We start from the raw sequence: 16,677 nt of genomic DNA on the forward strand, positions 1-16,677 counted from the left end.
ATGCAAGAATGTATGCATGAATGCATGCACGAATGCATGCAAGAATGCAAGCAGGAATGCAGGAATGCAAGAATGTATGCAAGATTGCAAGAATGCATGCAAGAATGCAAGAATGCAAGCAAGAATGCATGAATGCAAGCGAGAATGAAAGCATTCAAAAAAGAATGCAAGCAAGAATGCAAGAATGCAGTAATGCATGATTGCATGCAAGACAGCAAGAATGCTTGCAAGCATGCAAGAATACAAGCAAGGATGCAAGAAATCACAAATGCATACAAATTGCAAGAATAAATGCAAGAATGCATGCAAGCATGCACGAATGCATGCAAGAAAGCAAGAAAGTAAGCAAGAATGCAAGCAAGAATGTAAGAATGCATAAAAGAAAGAAGGAAAGAAAGAATGCATGCAAGCAGGACTGCAGGAATGCAAGTATGTATGCAAGGTTGCAAGAATGCATGCAAGAAAGCAAGAACACATGCAAGAATGAAAGAATGCATGCAAGAATGCAAGCAAGAATGCAAGAATGCATGCAAGAATGTAAGCGAGAATGCAAGCAAGCATGCAAGAATGCATGAATGCATGATTGCATGCAAGACACCAAGAATGCTTGCAAGAATGCAACCAATGATGCAAGAAATCACGAATGCATACAAGAATGCAAGAATGTATGCAAGAGTGCATCAATGCATGCAAGAATGTATGCAAGAATGCACGCAAGAATGCATGCAAGAATGCAAGAATGTTTGCAAGAATGCACGAATGCATGCAAGAATGCAAGCAGGAATGCAAGATTGCAAGAATGCATGCAATAATGCATGCAACAATGCGCGAATGCATGCAAGAAAGCAAAAAAAGAAAGCAAGAATGCATGCAAGAATGGAAGAATGAATGCCAGAATGCAAGCAAGAATGCATGCAAGATTGCAAGAATGCATGCAAGAATGCATGGAAGAATGTAAGCAAGAATGCAAGAATGCATGCAAGATTGCAAGAATGCAAGCAAGAATGCAAGAATACAAGTATGCAAGAATGAATGCAAGGTTGCATGCAAGAAGGCAAGAAAGAATGCATGCATGATCTCATCGTATGGTGGTCCACACTCGAGGGGCCGAATGGCCTACTCCTGCTCCTATCTTCTATATTTCTAAGTATCTGTGCATGCAAGAATGCAAGAATGCAAGCAAGGATGCAAGAATGCAAGAATGCAAGCAAGAATGCAAGCACAAATGCAAGTCTGCATGCTAGAATGCAAGCAAAAAAGCAAGAATGCGAGCAAGTATGCAAGAATGCATGTAAGAATGCAAGAAGGAAAGAAAGAATGCAAGCAAGAGTGCATGAATGCAAGCAAGAATGTAAGAATGCAAGCATGAATGCAAGAATGAAAGAATGTATGCAAGAATGCATGCAAGAATGCAATAATGCCAGCTAGAATGCAATCAAGAAGGCAAGAAAGCATGCAAGAATGTATGCAAGAGTGCAAGAATGCATGCAAGAATGTACGAAAGAAAAAAGAATGCAAGCAAGAATGCAAGAATGCATGCAAGATTGCAAGAAACAAAGAAAGAATGCAAGAAATGAAGAAAGAATGCAAGAAAAAATGCAAGCAAGAATGCAAGAATGTATGCATGAATGCATGCAAGAATGTATGCAAGAATGCACGCAAGAATGCAAGAATGCAAGAAAATTTGCAAGAATGCACGAATGCATGCAAGAATGCAAGCAGGAATGCAGGATTGCATGCAAGAATGCAAGCAAGAATGCAGGAATGCAAGCGAGAATGAAAGCATTCAAAAAAGAATGCAAGCAAGAATGCAAGAATGCAGTAATGCATGATTGCATGCAAGACAGCAAGAATGCTTGCAAGAATGCAAGAATACAAGCAAGGATGCAAGAAATCACAAATGCATACAAATTGCAAGGATAAATGCAAGAATGCATGCAAGAATGCAAGAATGCACGAATGCATGCAAGAAAGCAAGAAAGTAAGCAAGAATGCAAGAATGCAAGCAAGAATGTAAGAATGCATAAAAGAAAGAAGGAAAGAAAGAATGCATGCAAGCAGGACTGCAGGAATGCAAGTATGTATGCAAGGTTGCAAGAATGCATGCAAGAAAGCAAGAACACATGCAAGAATGAAAGAATGCATGCAAGAATGCAAGCAAGAATGCAAGAATGCATGCAAGAATGTAAGCGAGAATGCAAGCAAGCATGCAAGAATGCATGAATGCATGATTGCATGCAAGACACCAAGAATGCTTGCAAGAATGCAAGAATGCAACCAATGATGCAAGAAATCACGAATGCATACAAGAATGCAAGAATGTATGCAAGAGTGCATCAATGCATGCAAGAATGTATGCAAGAATGTATGCAAGAATGCACGCAAGAATGCATGCAAGAATGCAAGAATGTTTGCAAGAATGCACGAATGCATGCAAGAATGCAAGCAAGAATGCAAGATTGCAAGAATGCATGCAATAATGCATGCAACAATGCACGAATGCATGCAAGAAAGCAAAAAAAAAGAAAGCAAGAATGCATGCAAGAATGGAAGCATGCATGCAAGCAGGAATGCATGATTTTGCATGCAAGCAAGAGTGCAAGACTGCATGCAAGAATGGAAGCAGGAATGCAAGCATGCAAGAATGCACGAATGCATCATTGCATGCAAGACGCCAAGAATGCCTGCAAGAATGCAAGCAATGATGCAAGAAATCACGAATGCATACAAGAATGCAAGAATGAATGCCAGAATGCAAGCAAGAATGCAAGAATGCATGCAAGATTGCAAGAATACATGCAAGAATGCAAGAATGTAAGCAAGAATGCATGCAAGATTGCAGGAATGCAAGCAAGAATGCAAGAATACAAGTATTCAAGAATGAATGCAAGATTGCATGCAAGAAGGAAAGAAAGAATGCATGCATGATCTCATCGTATGGCGGTCCACACTCGAGGGGCCGAATGGCCTACTCCTGCTCCTATCTTCTATATTTCTAAGTATCTGTGCATGCAAGAATGCAAGAACGCAAGCAAGGATGAAAGAATGTAAGAATGCAAGCAAGAATGCAAGCACAAATGCAAGTCTGCATGTTAGAATGCAAGCAAAAAAGCAAGAATGCGAGCAAGTATGCAAGAATGCATGCAAGAATGCAAGAAGGAAAGAAAGAATGCAAGCAAGAGTGCATGAATGCAAGCAAGAATGTAAGAATGCAAGCATGAATGCAAGAATGAAAGAATGCATGCAAGAATGCATGCAAGAATGCATGCAAGAATGCCAGCTAGAATGCAATCAAGAATGCAAGAAAGCATGCAAGAATGTATGCAAGAGTGCAAGAATGCATGCAAGTATGCAAGAATGCATGCAAAAATGCACGAATGCAAACTCATGCAAGATTGCATGATTTTGCATGCAAGCAAGAGTGCAAGACTGCATGCAAGAATGGAAGCAGGAATGCAAGCAAGCATGCAAGAATGCATCATTGCATGCAAGACGCCAAGAATGCCTGCAAGAATGCAAGCAATGATGCAAGAAATCACGAATGCATACAAGAATGCAAGAATGAATGCCAGAATGCAAGCAAGAATGCATAAATGCATGCAAGATTGCAAGAATGCATGCAAGAATGCATGGAAGAATTCAAGAATGTAAGCAAGAATGCAAGCAAGAATGCAAGAATACAAGAATGCAAGAATGAATGCAAGGCTGCATGCAAGAATGCAAGAAAGAATGCATGCATGATCTCATCGTATGGTGGTCCACACTCGAGGGGCCGAATGGCCTACTCCTGCTCCTATGTTCTATATTTCTAAGTATCTGTGCATGCAAGAATGCAAGAATGCAAGCAAGGATGCAAGAATGCAAGAATGCAAGCAAGAATGCAAGAATGCAAGCACAAATGCAAGTCTGCATGCTAGAATGCAATCAAAAAAGCAAGAATGCGAGCAAGTATGCAAGAATGCATGCAAGAATGCAAGAAGGAAAGAAAGAATGCAAGCAAGAGTGCATGAATGCAAGCAAGAATGTAAGAATAAAAGCATGAATGCAAGAATGAAAGAATGCATGCAAGAATGCATGCAAGAATGCAAGAATGCCAGCTAGAATGCAATCAAGAATGCAAGAAAGCATGCAAGAATGTATGCAAGAGTGCAAGAATGCATGCAAGTAAGCAAGAATGCATGCAAGAATGTACGAAAGAAAAAAGAATGCAAGCAAGAATGCAAGAATTCATGCAAGATTGCAAGAAAGAAAGAAAGAATGCAAGAAATGAAGAAAGAATGCAAGAAAAAATGCAAGCAAGAATGCAAGAATGTATGCATGAATGCATGCACGAATGCATGCAAGAATGCAAGCAGGAATGCAGGAATGCAAGAATGTATGCAAGATTGCAAGAATGCATGCAAGAATGCAAGAATGCAAGCAAGAATGCATGAATGCAAGCGAGAATGAAAGCATTCAAAAAAGAATGCAAGCAAGAATGCAAGAATGCAGTAATGCATGATTGCATGCAAGACAGCAAGAATGCTTGCAAGAATGCAAGAATGCAACCAATGATGCAAGAAATCACGAATGCATACAAGAATGCAAGAATGTATGCAAGAGTGCATCAATGCATGCAAGAATGTATGCAAGAATGTATGCAAGAATGCACGCAAGAATGCATGCAAGAATGCAAGAATGTTTGCAAGAATGCACGAATGCATGCAAGAATGCAAGCAGGAATGCAAGATTGCAAGAATGCATGCACGAATGCATGCAACAATGCACGAATGCATGCAAGAAAGCAAAAAAAAGAAAGCAAGAATGCATGCAAGAATGGAAGCATGCATGCAAGCAGGAATGCATGATTTTGCATGCAAGCAAGAGTGCAAGACTGCATGCAAGAATGGAAGCAGGAATGCAAGCATGCAAGAATGCACGAATGCATCATTGCATGCAAGACGCCAAGAATGCCTGCAAGAATGCAAGCAATGATGCAAGAAATCACGAATGCATACAAGAATGCAAGAATGAATGCCAGAATGCAAGCAAGAATGCAAGAATGCATGCAAGATTGCAAGAATACATGCAAGAATGCAAGAATGTAAGCAAGAATGCATGCAAGATTGCAGGAATGCAAGCAAGAATGCAAGAATACAAGTATTCAAGAATGAATGCAAGATTGCATGCAAGAAGGAAAGAAAGAATGCATGCATGATCTCATCGTATGGCGGTCCACACTCGAGGGGCCGAATGGCCTACTCCTGCTCCTATCTTCTATATTTCTAAGTATCTGTGCATGCAAGAATGCAAGAACGCAAGCAAGGATGAAAGAATGTAAGAATGCAAGCAAGAATGCAAGCACAAATGCAAGTCTGCATGTTAGAATGCAAGCAAAAAAGCAAGAATGCGAGCAAGTATGCAAGAATGCATGCAAGAATGCAAGAAGGAAAGAAAGAATGCAAGCAAGAGTGCATGAATGCAAGCAAGAATGTAAGAATGCAAGCATGAATGCAAGAATGAAAGAATGCATGCAAGAATGCATGCAAGAATGCATGCAAGAATGCCAGCTAGAATGCAATCAAGAATGCAAGAAAGCATGCAAGAATGTATGCAAGAGTGCAAGAATGCATGCAAAAATGCACGAATGCAAACTCATGCAAGATTGCATGATTTTGCATGCAAGCAAGAGTGCAAGACTGCATGCAAGAATGGAAGCAGGAATGCAAGCAAGCATGCAAGAATGCATCATTGCATGCAAGACGCCAAGAATGCCTGCAAGAATGCAAGCAATGATGCAAGAAATCACGAATGCATACAAGAATGCAAGAATGAATGCCAGAATGCAAGCAAGAATGCATAAATGCATGCAAGATTGCAAGAATGCATGCAAGAATGCATGGAAGAATTCAAGAATGTAAGCAAGAATGCAAGCAAGAATGCAAGAATACAAGAATGCAAGAATGAATGCAAGGCTGCATGCAAGAATGCAAGAAAGAATGCATGCATGATCTCATCGTATGGTGGTCCACACTCGAGGGGCCGAATGGCCTACTCCTGCTCCTATCTTCTATATTTCTAAGTATCTGTGCATGCAAGAATGCAAGAATGCAAGCAAGGATGCAAGAATGCAAGAATGCAAGCAAGAATGCAAGAATGCAAGCACAAATGCAAGTCTGCATGCTAGAATGCAATCAAAAAAGCAAGAATGCGAGCAAGTATGCAAGAATGCATGCAAGAATGCAAGAAGGAAAGAAAGAATGCAAGCAAGAGTGCATGAATGCAAGCAAGAATGTAAGAATAAAAGCATGAATGCAAGAATGAAAGAATGCATGCAAGAATGCATGCAAGAATGCAAGAATGCCAGCTAGAATGCAATCAAGAATGCAAGAAAGCATGCAAGAATGTATGCAAGAGTGCAAGAATGCATGCAAGTAAGCAAGAATGCATGCAAGAATGTACGAAAGAAAAAAGAATGCAAGCAAGAATGCAAGAATGCATGCAAGATTGCAAGAAAGAAAGAAAGAATGCAAGAAATTTAGAAAGAATGCAAGAAAAAATGCAAGCAAGAATGCAAGAATGTATGCATGAATGCATGCACGAATGCATGCAAGAATGCAAGCAGGAATGCAGGAATGCAAGAATGTATGCAAGATTGCAAGAATGCATGCAAGAATGCAAGAATGCAAGCAAGAATGCATGAATGCAAGCGAGAATGAAAGCATTCAAAAAAGAATGCAAGCAAGAATGCAAGAATGCAGTAATGCATGATTGCATGCAAGACAGCAAGAATGCTTGCAAGCATGCAAGAATACAAGCAAGGATGCAAGAAATCACAAATGCATACAAATTGCAAGAATAAATGCAAGAATGCATGCAAGCATGCACGAATGCATGCAAGAAAGCAAGAAAGTAAGCAAGAATGCAAGAATGCAAGCAAGAATGTAAGAATGCATAAAAGAAAGAAGGAAAGAAAGAATGCATGCAAGCAGGACTGCAGGAATGCAAGTATGTATGCAAGGTTGCAAGAATGCATGCAAGAAAGCAAGAACACATGCAAGAATGAAAGAATGCATGCAAGAATGCAAGCAAGAATGCAAGAATGCATGCAAGAATGTAAGCGAGAATGCAAGCAAGCATGCAAGAATGCATGAATGCATGATTGCATGCAAGACACCAAGAATGCTTGCAAGAATGCAACCAATGATGCAAGAAATCACGAATGCATACAAGAATGCAAGAATGTATGCAAGAGTGCATCAATGCATGCAAGAATGTATGCAAGAATGCACGCAAGAATGCATGCAAGAATGCAAGAATGTTTGCAAGAATGCACGAATGCATGCAAGAATGCAAGCAGGAATGCAAGATTGCAAGAATGCATGCAATAATGCATGCAACAATGCGCGAATGCATGCAAGAAAGCAAAAAAAGAAAGCAAGAATGCATGCAAGAATGGAAGAATGAATGCCAGAATGCAAGCAAGAATGCATGCAAGATTGCAAGAATGCATGCAAGAATGCATGGAAGAATGTAAGCAAGAATGCAAGAATGCATGCAAGATTGCAAGAATGCAAGCAAGAATGCAAGAATACAAGTATGCAAGAATGAATGCAAGGTTGCATGCAAGAAGGCAAGAAAGAATGCATGCATGATCTCATCGTATGGTGGTCCACACTCGAGGGGCCGAATGGCCTACTCCTGCTCCTATCTTCTATATTTCTAAGTATCTGTGCATGCAAGAATGCAAGAATGCAAGCAAGGATGCAAGAATGCAAGAATGCAAGCAAGAATGCAAGCACAAATGCAAGTCTGCATGCTAGAATGCAAGCAAAAAAGCAAGAATGCGAGCAAGTATGCAAGAATGCATGTAAGAATGCAAGAAGGAAAGAAAGAATGCAAGCAAGAGTGCATGAATGCAAGCAAGAATGTAAGAATGCAAGCATGAATGCAAGAATGAAAGAATGTATGCAAGAATGCATGCAAGAATGCAATAATGCCAGCTAGAATGCAATCAAGAAGGCAAGAAAGCATGCAAGAATGTATGCAAGAGTGCAAGAATGCATGCAAGTATGCAAGAATGCATGCAAGAATGTACGAAAGAAAAAAGAATGCAAGCAAGAATGCAAGAATGCATGCAAGATTGCAAGAAACAAAGAAAGAATGCAAGAAATGAAGAAAGAATGCAAGAAAAAATGCAAGCAAGAATGCAAGAATGTATGCATGAATGCATGCAAGAATGTATGCAAGAATGCACGCAAGAATGCAAGAATGCAAGAAAATTTGCAAGAATGCACGAATGCATGCAAGAATGCAAGCAGGAATGCAGGATTGCATGCAAGAATGCAAGCAAGAATGCAGGAATGCAAGCGAGAATGAAAGCATTCAAAAAAGAATGCAAGCAAGAATGCAAGAATGCAGTAATGCATGATTGCATGCAAGACAGCAAGAATGCTTGCAAGAATGCAAGAATACAAGCAAGGATGCAAGAAATCACAAATGCATACAAATTGCAAGGATAAATGCAAGAATGCATGCAAGAATGCAAGAATGCACGAATGCATGCAAGAAAGCAAGAAAGTAAGCAAGAATGCAAGAATGCAAGCAAGAATGTAAGAATGCATAAAAGAAAGAAGGAAAGAAAGAATGCATGCAAGGTTGCAAGAATGCATGCAAGAAAGCAAGAACACATGCAAGAATGAAAGAATGCATGCAAGAATGCAAGCAAGAATGCAAGAATGCATGCAAGAATGTAAGCGAGAATGCAAGCAAGCATGCAAGAATGCATGAATGCATGATTGCATGCAAGACACCAAGAATGCTTGCAAGAATGCAAGAATGCAACCAATGATGCAAGAAATCACGAATGCATACAAGAATGCAAGAATGTATGCAAGAGTGCATCAATGCATGCAAGAATGTATGCAAGAATGTATGCAAGAATGCACGCAAGAATGCATGCAAGAATGCAAGAATGTTTGCAAGAATGCACGAATGCATGCAAGAATGCAAGCAGGAATGCAAGATTGCAAGAATGCATGCAATAATGCATGCAACAATGCACGAATGCATGCAAGAAAGCAAAAAAAAAGAAAGCAAGAATGCATGCAAGAATGGAAGCATGCATGCAAGCAGGAATGCATGATTTTGCAAGCAAGCAAGAGTGCAAGACTGCATGCAAGAATGGAAGCAGGAATGCAAGCATGCAAGAATGCACGAATGCATCATTGCATGCAAGACGCCAAGAATGCCTGCAAGAATGCAAGCAATGATGCAAGAAATCACGAATGCATACAAGAATGCAAGAATTAATGCCAGAATGCAAGCAAGAATGCAAGAATGCATGCAAGATTGCAAGAATACATGCAAGAATGCAAGAATGTAAGCAAGAATGCATGCAAGATTGCAGGAATGCAAGCAAGAATGCAAGAATACAAGTATTCAAGAATGAATGCAAGATTGCATGCAAGAAGGAAAGAAAGAATGCATGCATGATCTCATCGTATGGCGGTCCACACTCGAGGGGCCGAATGGCCTACTCCTGCTCCTATCTTCTATATTTCTAAGTATCTGTGCATGCAAGAATGCAAGAACGCAAGCAAGGATGAAAGAATGTAAGAATGCAAGCAAGAATGCAAGCACAAATGCAAGTCTGCATGTTAGAATGCAAGCAAAAAAGCAAGAATGCGAGCAAGTATGCAAGAATGCATGCAAGAATGCAAGAAGGAAAGAAAGAATGCAAGCAAGAGTGCATGAATGCAAGCAAGAATGTAAGAATGCAAGCATGAATGCAAGAATGAAAGAATGCATGCAAGAATGCCAGCTAGAATGCAATCAAGAATGCAAGAAAGCATGCAAGAATGTATGCAAGGGAGCAAGAATGCATGCAAGTATGCAAGAATGCATGCAAGAATGTACGAAAGAAAAAAGAATGCAAGCAAGAATGCAAGAATGCATGCAAGATTGCAAGAAAGAAAGAAAGAATGCAAGAAATGAAGAAAGAATGCAAGAAAAAATGCAAGCAAGAATGCAAGAATGTATGCATGAATGCATGCAAGAATGTATGCAAGAATGCACGCAAGAATGCAAGAATGCAAGAAAATTTGCAAGAATGCACGAATGCATGCAAGAATGCAAGCAGGAATGCAAGAATGTATGCAAGATTGCAAGAATGCATGCAAGAATGCAAGAATGCAAGCAAGAATGCATGAATGCAAGCAAGAATGAAAGCATTCAAAAAAGAATGCAAGCAAGAATGCAAAAATGCAGTAATGCATGATTGCATGCAAGACAGCAAGAATGCTTGCAAGAATGCAAGAATGCACGAATGCACGCAAGAAAGCAAGAAAGTAAGCAAGAATGCAAGCAAGAATGTAAGAATGCATTAAAGAAAGAAAGAAAGAAAGAATGCATGCAAGCAGGACTGCAGGAATGCAAGTATGTATGCAAGGTTGCAAGAATGCATGCAAGAAAGCAAGAACACATGCAAGAATGAAAGAATGCATGCAAGAATGCAAGCAAGAATGCAAGCAAGCATGCAAGAATGCATCAATGCATGATTGCATGCAAGACACCAAGAATGCTTGCAAGATTGCAAGAATGCAACCAATGATGCAAGAAATCACGAATGCATACAAGAATGCAAGAATGTATGCAAGAGTGCATGAATGAATGCAAGAATGTATGCAAGAATGCACGCATGAATGCATGCAAGAATGCAAGAATGTTTGCAAGAATGCACGAATGCATCCAAGAATGCAAGCAGGAATGCAAGATTGCAAGAATGCATGCAAGAATGCATGCAACAATGCACGAATGCATGCAAGAAAGCAATAATAAAAAAAGGAAGCAAGAATGCATGCAAGAATGGAAGCATGCATGCAAGCAAGAATGCAGGAATGCATGATTTTGCATCATTGCATGCAAGACGCCAAGAATGCCTGCAAGAATGCAAGCAATGATGCAAGAAATCACGAATGCATACAAGAATGCAAGAATGAATGCCAGAATGCAAGCAAGAATGCAAGAATGCATGCAAGATTGCAAGAATGCATGCAAGAATGCATGGAAGAATGCAAGAATGTAAGCAAGAATGCAAGAATGCATGCAAGATTGCAGGAATGAAAGCAAGAATGCAAGAATACAAGTATTCAAGAATGAATGCAAGGTTGCATGCAAGAAGGCAAGAAAGAATGCATGCAGGATCTCATCGTATGGTGGACCACACTCGAGGGGCCGAATGGTCTACTCCTGCTCCTATGTTCTATATTTCTAAGTATCTGTGCATGCAAGAATGCAAGAACGCAAGCAAGGATGCAAGAATGTAAGAATGCAAGCAAGAATTCAAGAATGCAAGCACAAATGCAAGTCTGCATGTTAGAATGCAAGCAAAAGAGCAAGAATGCGAGCAAGAATGCAAGAATACAAGCAAGGATGCAAGAAATCACAAATGCATACAAATTGCAAGAATAAATGCAAGAATGCATGCAAGAATGCAAGAATGCACGAAAGCATGCAAGAAAGCAAGAAAGTAAGCAAGAATGCAAGAATGCAAGCAAGAATGTAAGAATGCTTAAAAGAAAGAAGGAAAGAAAGAATGCATGCAAGCAGGACTGCAGGAATGCAAGTATGTATGCAAGGTTGCAAGAATGCATGCAAGAAAGCAAGAACACATGCAAGAATGAAAGAATGCATGCAAGAATGCAAGCAAGAATGCAAGAATGCATGCAAGAATGTAAGCGAGAATGCAAGCAAGCATGCAAGAATGCATGAATGCATGATTGCATGCAAGACACCAAGAGTGCTTGCAAGAATGCAAGAATGCAACCAATGATGCAAGAAATCACGAATGCATACAAGAATGCAAGAATGTATGCAAGAGTGCATCAATGCATGCAAGAATGTATGCAAGAATGTATGCAAGAATGCACGCAAGAATGCATGCAAGAATGCACGAATGCATGCAAGAATGCAAGCAGGAATGCAAGATTGCAAGAATGCATGCAATAATGCATGCAACAATGCACGAATGCATGCAAGAAAGCAAAAAAAGAAAGCAAGAATGCATGCAAGAATGGAAGCATGCATGCAAGCAAGAATGCAGGAATGTATGATTTTGCATGCAAGCAAGAGTGCAAGACTGCATGCAAGAATGGAAGCAGGAATGCAAGCAAGCATGCAAGAATGCACGAATGCATCATTGCATGCAAGACGCCAAGAATGCCTGCAAGAATGCAAGCAATGATGCAAGAAATCACGAATGCATACAAGAATGCAAGAATGAATGCCAGAATGCAAGCAAGAATGCAAGAATGCATGCAAGATTGCAAGAATACATGCAAGAATGCATGGAAGAATGCAAGAATGTAAGCAAGAATGCATGCAAGATTGCAGGAATGCAAGCAAGAATGCAAGAATACAAGTATTCAAGAATGAATGCAAGATTGCATGCAAGAAGGAAAGAAAGAATGCATGCATGATCTCATCGTATGGCGGTCCACACTCGAGGGGCCGAATGGCCTACTCCTGCTCCTATCTTCTATATTTCTAAGTATCTGTGCATGCAAGAATGCAAGAACGCAAGCAAGGATGAAAGAATGTAAGAATGCAAGCAAGAATGCAAGCACAAATGCAAGTCTGCATGTTAGAATGCAAGCAAAAAAGCAAGAATGCGAGCAAGTATGCAAGAATGCATGCAAGAATGCAAGAAGGAAAGAAAGAATGCAAGCAAGAGTGCATGAATGCAAGCAAGAATGTAAGAATGCAAGCATGAATGCAAGAATGAAAGAATGCATGCAAGAATGCATGCAAGAATGCAAGAATGCCAGCTAGAATGCAATCAAGAATGCAAGAAAGCATGCAAGAATGTATGCAAGAGTGCAAGAATGCATGCAAGTATGCAAGAATGCATGCAAGAATGCAAGAATGAAAGAATGCATGCAAAAATGCAGGAATGCAAACTCATGCAAGATTGCATGCAAGAATGCATGCATGAATGCAAGAATGCATGCAAGAATGGACGAACGCTTGCCAGAATGCATGCAAGAATGCATGCAAGTATGCAAGAATGCATGAAAGCAAGCAGGAATGCAAGAATGGATGCGAGAGTGCAAGAATGCAAGCAAAAATGCAGGAACAGAAGCACGAATTAATGCAAGAACGGAAGAACACAAGCAAGAATACAAGAAAGAATGCAAGAATGCATGCAATATTGCTAGAATGCAAGAATGAAAGAAAGCAAAAAAGAATGCAAGAAAAAATTCAAGAATGTATGCAAGAATTCAAGCAAGAATGCAAGAATGCAAGCAGAAATTCAAGAATGCAAGCATGGACATATGCAAGCAAGAATGCATGCAAGAATGTATGCAAGAATGCATGCAATAATTCAATAATGCACCAATGCATGCACGAATGCAAGAAGGATAGCAGGAATGCACGAATGCATGCAAGAATATAAGCAAGAATGCATGAATGCAAGGAAGAATGTAAGAATGCAAGCAAGAATGCAAGAATGAAAGAATGCATGCAAGAATGCATGAATGCAAGCAAAAATGCAAGAATGCAAGCTAGAATGCACGAATGCAAGAATGCTTGCAAGATTGCATGTAAGAATGCAAGCAAGAATGCAAGAATGTATGCAAGACTGCATGAATGCATGCAAGAATGTATGCAAGAATGCACGCAAGAATGCAAGAAAATTTGCAAGAATGCACGAATGCATGCAAGAATGCAAGCAGGAATGCAAGAATGTATGCAAGATTGCAAGAATGCATGCAAGAATGAAAGCATTCAATAAAGAATGCAAGCAAGAATGCAAAAATGCAGTAATGCAGGATTGCATGCAAGACAGCAAGAATGCTTGCAAGAATGCAAGAATACAAGCAAGGATGCAAGAAATAACAAATGCATACAAGAATGCAAGAATGCATGCAAGAATGCAAGGATGCACGAATTCATGCAAGAAAGTAAGCAAGAATGCAAGAATGCAAGCAAGAATGTAAGAATGCATAAAAGAAAGAAAGAAAGCAAGAATGCATGCAAGCAGGACTGCAGGAATGCAAGTATGTATGCAAGGTTGCAAGAATGCATGCAAGAAAGCAAGAATACATGCAAGAATTAAAGAATGCATGCAAGAAAGAATGCAAGAATGCATGCAGGAATGGAAGCAAGAATGGAAGCAAGCATGCAAGAATGCAAGACACCAAGAATGCTTGCAAGAATGCAAGAATGCAACCAATGATGCAAAAAATCACGAATGCATACAAGAATGCAAGAATGTATGCAAGAGTGCATGAATGCATGCAAGAATGTATGCAAGAATGCATGCAAGAATGCAAGAATGTTTGCAAGAATGCACGAATGCATGCACGAATGCAAGCAGGACTGCAAGATTGCAAGAATGCATGCAAGAATGCAAGAATGCCTGCAACAATGCACGAATGCATGCAAGAAAGCAAAAAAGTACGCAAGGAAGCAAGAATGCATGCAGGAATGGACGCAAGAATGCAAGCAAGCTTGCAAGAATGCATGATTGCATGATTGCATGCAAGCAAGAATGCAAGACTGCATGCAAGAATGGAAGCAGGAATGCAAGCAAGCATGCAAGAATGCACGAATGCATCATTGCATGCAAGACGCCAAGAATGCCTGCAAGAATGCAAGAATGCAAGCAATGATGCAAGAAAGCACGAATGCACACAAGAATGCAAGAATGAATGCCAGAATGCAAGCAAGAATGCAAGAAAGCATGCAAGATTGCAAGAATGCATGCAAGAATGCATGGAAGAATGCAGGAATGCATGCAAGATTGCAAGAATGCAAGAATACAAGAAAATTGGCAAGAATGCACGAATGCATGCAAGAATGCAAGCAGGAATGCAGGAATGCAAGAATGTATGCAAGATTGCAAGAATGCCTGCAAGAATGCACGCAAGAATGCATGAATGCAAGCAAGAATGAAAGCATTCAATAAAGAATGCAAGCAAGAATGCAAGAATGCAGTAATGCATGATTGCATGCAAGACAGCAAGAATGCTTGCAAGAATGCAAGAATACAAGCAAGGATGCAAGAAATCACAAATGCATACAAGAATGCAAGAATGAATGCAAGAATGCATGCAAGAATGCAAGGATGCACGAATTCATGCAAGAAAGCAAGAAAGTAAGCAAGAATGCAAGAATGCAAGCAAGAATGTAAGAATGCATAAAAGAAAGAAAGAAAGCAAGAATGCATGCAAGCAGGACTGCAGGAAAGCAACTTTGTATGCAAGGTTGCAAGAATGCATGCAAGAAAGCAAGAATACATGCAAGAATGAAAGAATGCATGCAAGAATGCAAGCAAGAATGCAAGAATGCATGCAAGAATGGAAGCAAGAATGCAAGCAAGCATGCAAGAATGCATCAATGCATGATTGCATGCAAGACACCAAGAATGCTTGCAAGAATGCAAGAATGCAACCAATGATACAAGAAATCACTAATGCATACAAGAATGCAAGAATGTATGCAAGAGTGCATGAATGCATGCAAGAATGTATGCAAGAATGCACGCAAGAATGCATGCAAGAATGCAAGAATGTTTGCAAGAATGCACGAATGCATGCAAGAATGCAAGCAGGAATGCAAGATTGCAAGAATGCATGCAATAATGCATGCAACAATGCACGAATGCATGCAAGAAATCAAAAAAAGAAAGCAAGAATGCATGCAAGAATGGAAGCATGCATGCAAGCAAGAATGCAGGAATGCATGATTTTGCATGCAAGCAAGAGTGCAAGACTGCATGCAAGAATGGAAGCAGGAATGCAAGCAAGCATGCAAGAATGCACGAATGCATCATTGCATGCAAGACGCCAAGAATGCCTGCAAGAATGCAAGCAATGATGCAAGAAATCACGAATGCATACAAGAATGCAAGAATGAATGCCAGAATGCAAGCAAGAATTCAAGAATGCATGCAAGATTGCAAGAATACATGCAAGAATGCATGGAAAAATGCAAGAATGTAAGCAAGAATGCATGCAAGATTGCAGGAATGCAAGCAAGAATGCAAGAATGCAAGCAAGAATGCAAGCAAGAATGCAAGAATGAAAGAATGCATGCAAGAATGCATGAATGCAAGCAAAAATGCAAGAATGCAAGCTAGAATGCACGAATGCAAGAATGCTTGCAAGATTGCATGTAAGAATGCAAGCAAGAATGCAAGAATGTATGCAAGAGTGCATGAATGCATGCAAGAATGTATGCAAGAATGCGCGCAAGAATGCAAGAATGCAAGAAAATTTGCAAGAATGCACGAATGCATGCAAGAATGCAAGCAGGAATGCAGGAATGCAAGAATGTATGCAAGATTGCAAGAATGCAAGGATGCACGAATTCATGCAAGAAAGCAAGAAAGTAAGCAAGAATGCAAGAATGCAAGCAAGAATGTAAGAATGCATAAAAGAAAGAAAGAAAGCAAGAATGCATGCAAGCAGGACTGCAGGAATGCAAGTATGTATGAAAGGTTGCAAGAATGCATGCAAGAAAGCAAGAATACATGCAAGAATGAAAGAATGCATGCAAGAAAGAATGCAAGAATGCATGCAAGAATGGAAGCAAGCATGCAAGAATGCATGAAAGCATGATTGCATGCAAGACACCAAGAATGCTTGCAAGAATGCAAGAATGCAACCAATGATGCAAGAAATCACGAATGCA

Source organism: Somniosus microcephalus, unplaced genomic scaffold (assembly GCF_052327205.1).
Source record: "Somniosus microcephalus isolate GS21.2 unplaced genomic scaffold, FLI_Smic_1.0 unresolved_chr3, whole genome shotgun sequence".
Classification (NCBI taxonomy): Eukaryota; Metazoa; Chordata; class Chondrichthyes; order Squaliformes; family Somniosidae; genus Somniosus; species Somniosus microcephalus.